The sequence below is a fragment of the Schistocerca serialis genome, chromosome 8 (genome assembly GCF_023864345.2).
Source record: "Schistocerca serialis cubense isolate TAMUIC-IGC-003099 chromosome 8, iqSchSeri2.2, whole genome shotgun sequence".
In the NCBI taxonomy this organism is placed as follows: domain Eukaryota; kingdom Metazoa; phylum Arthropoda; class Insecta; order Orthoptera; family Acrididae; genus Schistocerca; species Schistocerca serialis.
In genome coordinates this window covers 192,836,322-192,851,567 of record NC_064645.1, presented here as the reverse complement: position 1 = coordinate 192,851,567, position 15,246 = coordinate 192,836,322, and positions in this window count along the sequence as shown.

Sequence of the window (15,246 nt, the reverse complement as noted above, 5' to 3'; positions counted from 1 at the left end):
CAACTGCATTCCAGTCGCCCATGACTTTTAGATTTTCGTCCCCCTTTACATACTGCATTACCCTTTCAATATCCTCATACACTTTCTCTACCTGTTCATCTTCACCTTTCGACGTGTATACCTGAACTATCGTTGTCGGTGTTGGTCTGCTGTCGATTCTGATTAGAACAACCCGGTCACAGAACTGTTCACAGTAACACACCCTCTGCCCTACCTTCCTATTCATAACGAATCCTTCACCTGTTATACCATTTTCTGCTGCTGTTGATATTACCCGATACTCATCTAACCAGAAATCCTTGTCCTCCTTCCACTTCACTTCACTGACCCCTACTATATCTAGATTGAGCTTTTGTATACTGCATCACAACTTTGAAATTCAAGTTTATATAGTCCTGATTGTTGGAATTTGTCTCTCTTGGTAGCTGGCTGGCTTAGGTGTGATTGAAGGGTTTGCCCAGGCTTATATGCTATTTTGAAGCCCTGTCTCTTTAGTATGTTTGCAACTCTGTGTGTTAGTTTATGTGTGTAGGTCATGGTGTACCATCTGGTTCTTTTCTGCGTGGTGTTGTCATTGTGTGTGTTTGTTGAGTGTGTTTGTAAGTTTTCAGCTTGTGAGATCTTTTGTATTGTGGAACTGTTGTGTTTGTTTTTTATTTGTGTTTTCATTTTTTGATTGAGCTTGTGTACCACATGTGTGTCATACCCGTTGTTCCTAGCTATTTGTATGATTGTACTCATTTCTTGTTCATAGTTTCTCTTGCTGAGTGGGATTCTGTTTAATCTATGTAACATGTGTCTTAGTGCTGCAAGTTTCTGGCTGTGGGGTGGCTGGATGTGGAATGTATTATTGTGTCTGTGGCTGTTGGTTTTCTAAAGATGTTAAATGTATGTTTACCATTTTCTTTTTTAATTGTATTGTCAAGAAAATTTATTTGATTTTCTTTTTCTTTTTCAAGTTTGAATTTTATGTTCTGATGCGCTTCATGTATTTCTGAATGGAGTTCATCTATTTTTTCACTTGGCTCATCAACCAGACAAATAATGTCATCCACGTATCTGTACCAATATATGATTTTGAAACTTTCATTTGTCGTTATCTTATCAAATATCTGATTCTCTAGGTGACTGATGAAAATGTTTGCTAGTGTTCCTGATATTGGGGATCCCATGGGCAGTCCATCAGTTTGTAGATAATATTCTTTCTCAAACTGAAAGTAGTTTTGTTCAGTTGTCAGTCTGTGCATATCTGTTATTTCTTTTATTGCATCTGTGGTGAGGTTGCTGTGGGTTGAGAGATTTTGTTCTATGATTTCTATTGTTTCTGTGATAGGGATGGAGGTATACCTATTTGCTATATCGAATGAAATCAGTGTTGCTGTGTGTGGTACCTGTATGTTCTGAATGTTTTCTGTTAGGTTTCCTGTGTTTATCACTGTTCTGTTGTTTTCTACTTTATAGTGTTTTGTAACTAACTTTTGGAGGTGTTTGGCTATGTGGTATGTTGGGGTTTTCTTGAAGTTGATAACAGCTCTCATTGGTATTCCGTCTTTATGTACTTTCGGTTGACTGCGGAGTGTCTGTGCTTGTGGGTTTTTCTGTGTTAAGTAGTATTTCTGTTTGTCTGTGAGTGTGTGTTCAATGTTTTTCAGTGTTCGTTTCACATTGGCCTGGAATCGTGTAGTTGGATCTGACTTCGGTTTTTGTATGGTGTTGGTGTTTAGGTATTCCTTGGTTTTTGCGATGTATTGCTCTTTATCCATGAGTACTGTTACATTTCCCTTGTCTGCTCTTGTTATTAATACGTTATTGTCTGTTAACTTTTGTTTTAACCTTTTCATAGTAGCTGCTTCTGTTTGGTTGTTCTGATGGTTTGTCTGCTTTGTTTGTTTTATTATGCCTTTTATTTTTTCTTTTACTAGTTCTCTTGTCAGTCCTATGTTTATTTCACAATTATTTTGTTGTTCTTCACGTGTAAGGATTTGTTCGGTTTCTACTATGAGATTTTCTACGTATTGATTGTTCACTTTGCTATTGGTGCAGTGTTTCAAACCTTTTCCCAAGAGCATTTTTTCATTTTCGTGTAGTTCTGTCTCTGTTAGGTTAACTAAGCGTGGATGGAATGTGTGTTGGTGTTCATGTGGTTTCACATTTAAAATGTAAATGTATTTTTGCGTCTTTTTTACTGTTAGTTACATTATCTTCTGTTTATGTTTGGTTTGTAAATGTTTCATTGCTGTGTATGTGTTGTGTTCAGATTTTTCTACTAGTGCCATGAAAACTGCGGCGTTTCCTACGTTTTTTGGCAATTCTAGATCAGTCTCATAGAGCATCATGTTTAGGTGCTGTTTTTTCGAATAGAGCATCTTACACACACACACACACACACACACACACACACACACACACACACACACACACATACACAAACGCACACACAAATGCATACACGAACAGACCACAGATACTTCAACAGTTACACTCATAAGTTTGGCAATAACATTCGATCATCGGCAAAAAAATTTGACAGTTGGCAACAGAAAACAAAACATTGCTTTAAAACAAGCGTTCGGTGCATAGTGTTGTGGAATGGGGAAAAAACCGCAAATTGGCGTTCATAAGAAGAAGAACAACACCAAAAATGCAACAGGAACGTAATATGTAGGAAACTGTCCACGCAACCTGTAAGTACAGTTCAAAACATTACTACTTAATAGGAAATACCACCCACCAGAACTGTTTATAACCGATAGGCACAATGACAAAAATGTAAATAAAATAGCTAACATATGTACATATACCAGGCCACTGATGATGCCTTGCAGAAAATAAAGGCGAAACGCGTATGGAACTAAAATTGTGTTTTATTCAGTTGCTGTCAGACGGTCCATAAGTAAAAATTATTAATATACCGTAATACTACCCATTCTTCTACTGTATTTCTTTCCCCCATTCCTGTCAATTGTTCCCTTATGCTCTCCCTGAAACTCTGTACATCCTCTGGTTCTTTCAGTTTATCCAGGTCCCATATTCCTAAATTCCCACCTTTTTGCAGTTTCTTCAGTTTTAATCTACAGGTCATAACCAATAGATTGTGGTCAGAGTCCACATCTGCCCCTGGAAATGTCTTACAATTTAAATCCCGGTTCCTGAATCTCTGTCTTACCATTATATAATCTATCTGATACCTTTTAGTATCTCCAGGGTTCTTCCATGTATACAAACTTCTTTCATGATTCTTAAACCAAGTGTTAGCTATGATTAAGTTGTGCTCTGTGCAAAATTCTACCAGGTGGCTTCCTCTTTCATTTCTTAGCCCAAATCCATATTCAGCTACTACATTTCTTTCTCTCCCTTTTCCTACTACCGAAATCCAGTCACCCATGACTATTACATTTTCGTCACCCTTAACTATCTGAATAATTTCTTTTATTTCATCATACATTTCTTCAATTTCTTCGTCATCTGCTGAGCTAGTTGGCATATAAACTTGTATTACTGTAGTAGGTGTGGGCTTCGTATCTGTCTTGGCCACAATAATGCGTTCACTATGCTGTTTGTAGTAGCTTACCCGCATTCCTATTTTCCTATTCATTATTAAACCTACTCCTGCATTACCCCTATTTGATATTGTGTTTATAACCCTGTAAGCACCTGACCAGAAGTCTTGTTCCTCCTGCCACCGATCTTCACTAATTCCCACTATATCTAACTTTAACCTATCCATTTCCATTTTTAAATTTTCTAACCTACCTGCCCGAGTAAGTGATCTGACATTCCAGTCTCCGATCCGTAGAACGCCAGTTTTCTTTCTCCTGATAACGACGTCCTCTTGTGTAGTCCCCGCCCGGAGATCCGAAAGGGGGACTATATTACCTCCGGAATATTTTACCCAAGAGGACGCCATCATCATTTAATCATACAGTAAAGCTGCATGCCCTCGGGAAAAATTACGGCCGTAGTTTCCCCTTGCTTTCAGCGGTTCGCAGTACCAGCACAGCAAGGCCGTTTTGTTAATGTTACAAGGCCAGATCAGTCAATCATCCAGACTGTTGCCCTTGCAACTACTTTAAAGGTTGCTGCCCCTCTTCAGGAACTACACGTCTGTCTGGCCTCTCAACAGATACCCCTCCGTTGTGGTTGCACCTACGGTACAGCTGTCTGTATCGCTGAGGCACACAAGCCTCCCCACCAACGGCAAGGTCCATGGTTCATGGCTGGAGGCATTGGTCCCTAATGTACTGATATTGAGTGAACTCTGTGTAGACAGCTAACGGATACCTACGAAGTTGTTATCGAATCCATGCAAGGCAGAATTGCTGCTCTATTGCGATCCAAAGAAGGATCAACACGTTACTAACCAGGTGGTCACGATATTTACGCTAACCAGTACATAGAATAGTAATGCCCTCATGACAAAATGTTTTATCATTTCCTATGTTGTTTTACAAATTTCGGGTGTAGTCTTACATGTTCATCAACGATGATGAGCGAAATTCAAATAAAACAGAATTTTCCATTTTCATTTACAAGGCATTTCGATCTGAGCTTATTACAGATTCCAGATACTATCTTGTGCTCAAATTTCGTTTGTATGTTTATTTCTTAATTTTAAAGACGTTTCCCTCGCGTGAGGAATGAGAGCTGACTTCAGCGGCGACGTTTCTGAAGGGTTCCGGGTCTAAAGAAATTACCAACTTAACCTGTTTCAAGACTAAAAATAAAATCATAACGAGCAAATAAGTCGCTCGCTATCATTTACAGATAAAGAAGTCTATATTGATATCAGTGAATGAATTTCTTTATGAGCAAAAAGTAACTTCAGAACAGTAATTCTATCCTCTAATTCCGATATACACTCTCAGACAAAGAGAGAGTCGCTTCACAACGTAAAATCCACATTCCAGAAATCTCGAACAGATCGTTGCGTTCATAGGAACATATCGAAAGCACTGAATAAGATTACCCAGAAACTATCATCTTTTAATTTCATAACCTCCTACGCACTTCATCGTGTAAGCGCAATGCCTGTTCCGAACTTTAAAGGAAATAAGATTTGATGAAATGTTTTCTTACAAAATTTACTGTGCTGCATCCAACACACGTATCTAATGCATTCCGCTAAATGTACCCGTAAATAATTTTTATAATTATCTATAAATTTATAGAATGATAAGTATTTATCTCTTAAAATTTACTGAATAATTGTAAAGTATCAATTTGTGTATTAGTTACTTGGCTACTGAAACAGTATCTGTGTCCTAAATTGCTTGTGCCACTTTTCCTGTCCTGATTACTTTAACGAAGTGTTCTTTTGAAACGAGTATCTCGCAGACGGCCTCATTAAATTGGCACGTCTTGCTTCTGTGAAGTTTCCCACACCTTTAATAAGGACGAAGACTGCAGCGGTTATTTTTGTTTGGTTTTTGATTTACTAACTTTTCGAACACTTAAGTATGTATAAATGAATCACAGAGGTATCGTCGCAAGATTGAAGATTATTCATTGTTTTCGCGGTTGTGATGTTAATTTCGATTGCGCTTAGTTACCTATACCGAGATGTTCGTATGTAGTTTCTTTTTCTCTCAATGCACATCCTTAGATACGAATGGGATAAAAAAAATTTCGATTTTAGTAGTTGTAGTATACGTTATGGGAAGCTTACTCACGATTTTAAACGTTTCTGAAAACGTTGTTGTTTGGTTTGAAAACCAATTATAAAATTTTCGGTTAGTATCAAATTAAAGATATCGAGGAATGCAAATTGGCCCCACTTGATACGTAGAAGTAATTTGGCAAAACTTTAATTTTCCGTTAACAATGACGAGAAATAAAATATTTTTTGTGATATTTTATTTTGCGACCAAAGTGATTAACGTAAACAGAATATAATGCAGTTTAGGGCTTAGTGTTGGAGTAAGCTACTTAGAAATTCGTGTGTTTGATTTAATTCAGTATACATTAGGATCCGAGTACTAAGGACAACTAATTCATCTCATATTTTTCTAACCTAAAATACTCAGCCGATTCGACTGAAGTAATTCTTGACACTTATCGGCTACTATGATTATTCGCCATCGAGGAATCGGCGGGTCTGCGGTGATCTGATGAGAACTCCTTTCAGATTATTACAGGTGCCTCAGTAGTATCAGTCACTAATGTCTCAAGTAAGGTACAACCGTCCCTCTTTCTGATATAAACTTGGGGTGTGTTTTGAAGCAAGTAGTCTGTAAGTATTGTGACTGCACTGAGCTCCAACATGGCTGCTTTAAAATTCATTTACACCAGCTGTGTAAATGCAGTGAGTAGAAGGACTGTATCTCCTTCAGTTGCACAAATTGGTGTGGCTCCATGCACAGTTTATTGCGAAATCTGATATAACTCTGCCTTTACTGGACAATATCAATAATGCCATGAAAGTGTAAATTATTATTATTTATTTATTTAATATGATACATTCCATTGTCGTATTACATGCATGAAAATTAGTTCAAAATCTTATGTTGACGTTAAGATTAGCAAAGACAAACATCTTTATACTGTTCGTCTCCTTCTTCCTTTGGCCTTATCCCGTACCTCGCATAGTTATTATTGGATTTATCACTGTTAATGTTAGAGCACTGTTCCCAGGGGCAAAAAACCAAAAAGATCTGATTGTGTTTCAGTCATGAAGTTAAATTACTTTTAAAACAGAATTACTATTGTTACAATTTTGTGGAACTTTAACACTTATTATATAAGATACCAATAACTCCTTTTTTCTCAATTACTATCATTAACGCATGACACCATGCGTTGGAGGTCGCAGGCACCTCACAAAGACCAACAATTACAAACGTACTTTGTACTTTTAACTGTACCTCTATGAAAGTAAAAGTAAGACGTACGTAACTAACATTAAATATCTCACGAAAATGCGTTCTGCAAGTTGTTGTTAGTTCCTGCAATAGATCGAAATTGCTTCATTGATTGCTTTGAAACAGATATATGAAATAATTGGCAGCACAACACTACAGTGGTGTACACACAATTATCATTATTATTGTTCTTATTAGAGTGGTCAGACATAAAGCATTAACAGCCCGAAGTCTTTCAATGTCTGTCACTTCAGAAGTAAGGACTCCAGCAGTCAAGCGTTTTCCAAACTCTAACCATAGTGCACACATTTTAACTAGATGGATTTTAAATGGGGATGCCTGTGTGTGGGTGATGCGAACACCGCTAGGGACACGATTAGTACCAAGAAAGCACGTTTTGTAATAAGTGTCTGCCCTCAGTGTGTATAGTTGGCTTTCGTGACGGGCTTGTAGATAGCACTGGAAATTGCTTCATCCTTCATTATAGCAGACACACACACGCACACACACACACACACATACACACACACATGCACAAGCTAAAATCATTTGTCTTTAATAATTTTAAAAATAAATGTTTTTTTTCTGTGTAGCGTTACCCACACGGAAGTATGTGAACGTTCCCTTAAAGTTCGTGAATCGTGTAATGGAGACGGGACGTAGACACCAGCACGGTATCCATGTGGTTGGATACAGGAAATCGTCTGAAAAGCACAAGCAGGTGAGCCGACATGACAATCCACGTCGTTGATTCGTCAGACGGATTCGGTGCCTGGCCAACGCACGTACCCGAGTCCCGTAAGCGGCGAGCTAACGCGCGCAGCTATATCAGCTGCTGATGCACATTTCATACAATTATGTCAGGTATATTTCTTCCCAAATGCTAAATTGGAATATTCCAACACCTAACCATTTACTGATACATCACATAAGTATGTACCTGTACTAATATGTATCCGGACTTCTGACTGTACATTGTTCAGTTGTATTAATGTGAACACCTGTCAAACACTGAGTAACCAACTTTTGCAGTGCGGACCACTGCAAGAAGTGCAGTAAGAGAGTCAGTGAGGTTCCGAATGTGGAGCCAGCGCCGTGGCCGGCAGCACTTGTTTCTCAATTGAGGATCCATGACGAGGACAGCCTGATTGAAGCGGTCTCACAGATTCTCTGTTGATTTCCAATACGGAGATTTTGGTGGCGAGAGGAGGACGGTAAACTCATCCTCGTGCTCTTCAAACCTTGTATGTACACTGTGTACTATGTGACACGTTTCGTTGTTCTACTGTCAGATTCAGTGGAAAAAACAAACTGTGTGTAAGGGTAATGGTGGTCACCCAACTTAGCTCCACACTTCTGTTGATCCGTTGTGTCTTCCAGATTGACAAGATCAACAAGGGAACGCCATGAATCCATTCTCCAGAGCATGATGCTCGTTCTTCCGGCCTGCACCCTTCCTAGAATTATTGCACAGTGTCTCCTTTCTTTCAGACGTTTCACACTCTGCACGACAACTGCCATTTTTCCGGTGGAGCATAAAAAGTGATCCATCTGAAAGGGTCACATGATGCCAGGTCCAACTGCGGTACTGGCGTAAAAATTCCAGCCTTTGGCTCCGATGAACAGCAGTTAGCATGGCCATATGAACCAGGCGCGGTGGTCCACAGCAGTAACGTTCGCTGAACAGTTGTTGAGAAAACACTGTTGGTAGCCCATTGGTTAATCTGGGTTGTCAGTTGCACGTCTATTTGCCCATGCACTTCTATTCGCCCGTGTACATCTCCGCAGCTGACGTTCACACCCGTCATCTATGGCCCACGGGGAAGGTACACCACACTTTCCTCGTCGCCTGTTTTGTATGGCGCCATTTTGCAACGAACGGTCTACTTTAACCACAGCTGAACCGTGCACGGCTCGCATTTATTCCATTTATTGTTTGTCATTTTCTTTTACGGTTCTGCCACCTCGTTTTCTTATTCCATTTGGTGGCGTCACTAACTTCCTGCCTTACTTGCCTGTAAGCAGCAGGTGCAGCGCATATCGGTAAGTGCATTGTCGTACCATCTCTGGCGCGACCGGTAGTATTTCCGGGTCGTCGCGTGGAGTCATTTCAGGATGGACCAGCAGCGCAGTAGGGACGCAGCAACAGTGAAGTCGGGGGACGAAACGTCGGTGAGGCGCTGACAGCCAGTGCTCGCCGACCTGTGGCTTCACACATGATATGACCGCTGGAAGGAGATTAGAGCGGAACGACTGCTGGTTGGTCGTTTGGTTGGTCGTCTCATCGGCCGACGTATACTTGGTTCTTTCACCGTTTCCGGGCCCGGACAGTCGGTCGGCTGGCGTGGAGCAGCGAGGAATTCTCCGCGGGACGTAGTTTGGCCGGATCCCTGACGGTCTCTACACGTTGTTGGAGTGTTTTAAAGGTTTAAATGCTGTTGAATTTTAAGTATTGGGCCTTCAGCCGATTTTGAATTTGAATTGTTTTGCTCTTAAGGCATTCAGCCTAGTTTCAAGAACTGCTTCACGTAAGGCATTTGCTATTTTTAAAAAAAATTAATGTTGTGTAGTTTTAAGTGTTAGGCCTTCAGCCGATTTGAATTTAAATTGTTTGTTCTTGAAGTGTCTGATTCTTTGGGCCTTCAGCCTAACTAAAGAACTTTTTTAAGATAAGGTTTTGCCTTTTAAATTTCAGTTTTGGTTGAATTTTGCCTAATTAAGAAGTGTTTTACGTAAGGCCTTATTTTAATTATGTTGTTTAGCCTTAAGTGTTGGGCATTCAGCCGATTTTGATTTCAAATTGTTTCCTCTGAAAATCCAGGATTCTTTGGCCCTTCAGCCTAAATACAGGCATTCACGCATTATGGCCTCGACTACCCTCTTTTCCTCTTCTCCCAGACATCCTATATGTACCATCCACTGCTAGCACAGCCACCTGCAGCCTCCGAGTGGTTATAGCACGTTGACTCGCAACATAAACTGTGTTCAGATTAATGTCACTCCATCGTGGAAATCCTTTAGTGTTCAAGAACGTACCCAGGTTCTTCAGGATGTATTTGACAGCAAAGGATTTCCATAAAAATTAGAATCAGCCTGAATTACATAAACTGTAAAATTCTGTTGAAAATCTTAGAAGTGCGTCTGACCCAATGTTGGGTCATTGTACTCCGGTCTAAATTACACACATCAAAAATGTGTTACATCACCCCGTCTCCAAGAATTCCTGAAGACCGATGTTGACTGTGGGTATTGTCTCACAGACTCAGTCCCTTTGATTGTTCACAGATGACACTAAACCCACCCAAAGATATAAACAACCATGCATGAACACCTCCTATTAGTCGGAAAGGTTCCGACAACCTATCAGTTCCAGTCATTCCACCAGGAAGGAGGTACACGGCTCGAGTTGTCTATAATTCAACCAGACGGTCGATCGGGTCCGCAATGTTACTTTGTGCCAAGAAGAGCGCTCAGCAAGGGAAGTGTCCAGGCGTTTCGGAGTGAACCAGAACGATGTTGTTTGGACACGACGGAGATACAGAGCGACAGTAACTGTCCATGACATGCTAGGCTCAGGCAGCCCAAGGGCTCCCACCTACGGATTATAGCTAGGAGGAACCCTGACAGCAACGACGCTAGGTTGAATAATACTTTTCGTGCAGGCACAGGACGTCGTGTTACGACTAAAACTGTGCGCAGTGGGAGGCATGATGCGCAACTTCACTCCCGGCGTCCACGGCGAGGTCCATCTTTGCAACCATGACACCATGCATAGCGGTACAGAAGGGCCCAACAATATGCCGAATGGACCCCTCAGGATTAGCATCACGTTCTCTTCACCGATGAGTGCCGCATATGCCTTCAACCAGGCAATCGTCGGAGATGTGTTTGGAGGCACCTCAGTCAGGCTGAACGCCTTGGACGCATATCCACCGAGTGCAGCAAGGTGGAGGTTCGTTGCTGTTTTGGTGTAGCGTTAAAAGGGGCTGACGAACGTCGCTGGTGGACATGGAAGGTGTCGTAACAGCTGTACGATACGTGAATGCCATCCTCCGACCGATAGTGCAACCATATCGGCAGCCTATTGGCGAAGCATTCTCCTTCATGAATGACAATTTGTGCTCCCATCTTGCACATCTTGTGAATGACTTCCTTCAGGATAACGACATCGCTCGACTAGAATGGTCAGCATGTTCTTCAGGCATGAAATCTACCGAACATGCCTGGTATATATTCAAAACGGCTTTTTATGGACGACATGACCCACCAACCGAATAGCCGTTGAGGAGTGTGACGATCTGGACCAACACTGCCTTGATGAACTTTTGGATAGTATGCCACGACGAATACAGGCACGCATCAATGCAAGAGGACGTGTTACTGGGTATTACATGTACCTGTGTACAGTAGTCTGGACCACCACCTCTGTAGGTCTCGATGTATGGTGGTGAAACATGCAATCTGTGGTTTTCATGAGCGATAAAAAAAGCGGAAATGATGTTTATGTTGATCTCTATTCAAATTTTCTGTACAGGTTACGGAATTCTAGGAACCAAGGTGATGCAAAATTTTTTTTGATGTGTGTATTTGTTTCCAGAGAGTGTCCCTCTCTTTCGTTAATTTACTGCAGACTCAAAGCTGCTGATGAGTAGATTGTTCTCTTCCATTACAAGTGCACGTTGTGCCACCAATTACTTTGAATAGATTATAATAAGCTTTCAGTTTTCAATTCCCCGTTTAACATTATGTAGATGTCGGTGATAACAGTATGCAAATCATGAGACATTGGCTGACAGTACGACAATTCGGTTGTGTGTTTCTCCTGTTTTCACTTCATTCCCACTCATTCTTCCACTTGTCACTAAACTCTTAGTTTTTCTGTATTTTACTTACTGATATTTTTGCTGTAGCGCAGAAGAATGTCTCCCAAAACAATATAAGGCTTCCGCCAGCCTGAGCCCGCAGCGTGCTGAGCTTTTCCAGCCGCCGTACACCTCAATGGCGGCGTCTGTGGAGACGATCATCGACCTAGTGTCGCCAAAAATCCGACACTTTTTTATTGAAAGATGGTGGAATCCCATGGTCCCGTGCCCACTACAGTCGTAATTCACATTGTCGTTGCCTCATTTGAACTTATAGGGATGCTCTGCTGCGGAGTTCCAAGCTGAACAATGAGTGATGAATGGCGTGCTCCAAAACACTTGTGCGTCAGCCAGCACTGTGCTCTTTCCGCAGCGATGCCACTGCTCACCATCTGACCACCTTACATGGCAGACAACCTGCCGAACAACGAATCGTTTACGTCCAAACGTTCAGCTCCTAGTGGTACATCTACATCTACATCGACATCTACATCCATACTCCGCAAGCCACCTGTCGGTGTGTGGCCGAGGGTACCCTGAGTACCTCTATCGATTCTCTCTTCTATTCCAGTCTCGTATTGTTCGTGGAAAGTAGGATTGTCGTTATGCCTCTGTGTGGGCTCTAATCTCTCTGATTTTATCCTCATGGTCTCTTCGAGAGATATACGTAGGAGAGAGCAATATACTGCTTGACTCTTCGGTGAAGGTATGTCCCCGAAACTTTAACAAAAGCCCGTACCGAGCTACTGAGCGTCTCGCCTGCAGAGTCTTCCACTGGAGTTTATCTATCATCTCCGTAACGCTTTCGCGATTACTAAATGATCCTGTAACAAAGCGCGCTGCTCTCAGTTGGATCGTCTCTATCTCTTCTATCAACCCTATCTGGTACGGATCCCACGCTGCTGAACAGTATTCAAGCAGTGGGCGAACAAGCGTACTGTAACCTACTTCCTTTGTTTTCGGATTGCATTTCCTTAGGATTCTTCCGATGATTCTCAGTCTGGCATCTGCTTTACCGACGATCAACTTTATATGATCATTCCATTTTAAATCACTCCTAATGCGTACTCCCACATAATTTATGGGATTAACTGCTTCCAGTTGCTGACCTGCTATTTTGTAGCTAAATGATAAGGGATCTATCTTTCTATGTATTTGCAGCACAGTACACTTGTCTACATTGAGATTCAATTGCCATTCCCTGCACCATGCGTCAATTCGCTGCAGATACTGCTGCATTTCAGAACAATTTTCCATTGTTACAACCTCTCGATACACCAACGCATCATCTGCAAAAAGCCTTAGTGAACTTCCGATGCCATCCACAAGGTCATTTATGTATATTGTGAACAGCAACGGTCCTATGATACTCCCATGCGGCACACCTGAAATCACTCTTACTTCGGAAGACTTCTCTCCATTGAGTATGACATGCTGCGTTCTGTTATCTAGGAACTCCTCAATCCAATCACACAATTGGTCTGATAATCCATATGCTCTTACTTTGTTCATTAAACGACTGTGGGGCATTGTATCAAGAAACGCAGCATCTATCTGTGAAACCGTGTCGTGGACGAATAGCGCGAGCTGGGTTTCACACGACCGTCTTTTTCGAAACCCATGCTGATGCCTACAGAGTAGATGTCTAGTCTCCAGAAAAGTCATTATACTCCAACATAATACGTGTTCCAAAATTCTACAAATGATCGACGTTAGAGATATAGGTCTATAGTTGTGCACATCTTTTCGACATCCCTTCTTGAAAACGGGGATGACCTGTGCCCTTTTCCAATCTTTTGGAACGCTTCGCTGTTCTAGAGACCTACGGTACACCGCTGCAAGAAGGGGAGCGAGTTCCTTCGCGTACTCTGTGTAAAATCGAACTGGTAGCCCATCAGGTCCAGCGGCCTTTCCTCTTTTGAGCTATTTTTGTTGTTTCTTTATCCCTCTGTCGTCTATTTCGATATCTACCATTTGTCATCCCCCCCATGAACCATGGACCTTGCCGTTGGTGGGGAGGCTTGCGTGCCTCAGCGATACAGATAGCCGTACCGTAGGTGCAACCACAACGGAGGGGTATCTGTTGAGAGGCCAGACAAACGTGTGGTTCCTGAAGAGGGGCAGCAGCCTTTTCAGTAATCGCAAGGGCAACAGTCTGGATGATTGACTGATCTGGCCTTGTAACAATAACCAAAACGGCCTTGCTGTGCTGGTACTGCGAACGGCTGAAAGCAAGGGGAAACTACAGCCGTAATTTTTCCCGAGGGCATGCAGCTTTACTGTATGATTACATGATGATGGCGTCCTCTTGGGTAAAATATTCCGGAGGTAAAATAGTCCCCCATTCGGATCTCCGGGCAGGGACTACTCAAGAGGATGTCGTTATCAGGAGAAAGAAAACTGGTGTTCTACGGATCGGAGCGTGGAATGTCAGATCCCTTAATCGGGCAGGTAGGTTAGAAAATTTAAAAAGGGAAATGGATAGGTTGAAGTTAGATATAGTGGGAATCAGTGAAGTTCGGTGGCAGGAGGAACAAGACTTCTGGTCAGGTGACTACAGGGTTATAAACACAAAATCAAATAGGGGGAATGCAGGAGTAGGTTTAATAATGAATAGGAAAATAGGAATGCGGGTAAGCTACTACAAACAGCATAGTGAACGCATTATTGTGGCCAAGATAGATACGAAGCCCACACCTACTACAGTAGTACAAGTTTATATGCCAACTAGCTCTGCAGATGACGAAGAAATTGAAGAAATGTATGATGAAATAAAAGAAATTATTCAGATTGTGAAGGGAGACGAAAATTTAATAGTCATGGGTGACTGGAATTCGAGTGTAGGAAAAGGGAGAGAAGGAAACATAGTAGGTGAATATGGATTGGGGGACAGAAATGAAAGAGGAAGCCGCCTGGTAGAATTTTGCACAGAGCACAACATAATCATAACTAACACTTGGTTTAAGAATCATGAAAGAAGGTTGTATACATGGAAGAACCCTGGAGATACTAAAAGGTATCAGATAGATTATATAATGGTAAGACAGAGATTTAGGAACCAGGTTTTAAATTGTAAGACATTTCCAGGGGCAGATGTGGACTCTGACCACAATCTATTGGTTATGACCTGTAGATTAAAACTGAAGAAACTGCAAAAAGGTGGGAATTTAAGGAGATGGGACCTGGATAAACTAAAAGAACCAGAGGTTGTACAGAGATTCAGGGAGAGCATAAGGGAGCATTTGACAGGAATGGGGGAAATAAATACAGTAGAAGAAGAATGGGTAGCTTTGAGGGATGAAGTAGTTAAGGCAGCAGAGGATCAAGTAGGTAAAAAGACGAGGGCTAGTAGAAATCCTTGGGTAACAGAAGAAATATTGAATTTAATTGATGAAAGGAGAAAATATAAAAATGCAGTAAGTGAAACAGGCAAAAAGGAATACAAACGTCTCAAAAATGAGATCGACAGGAAGTGCAAAATGGCTAAGCAGGGATGGCTAGAGGACAAATGTAAGGATGTAGAGGCC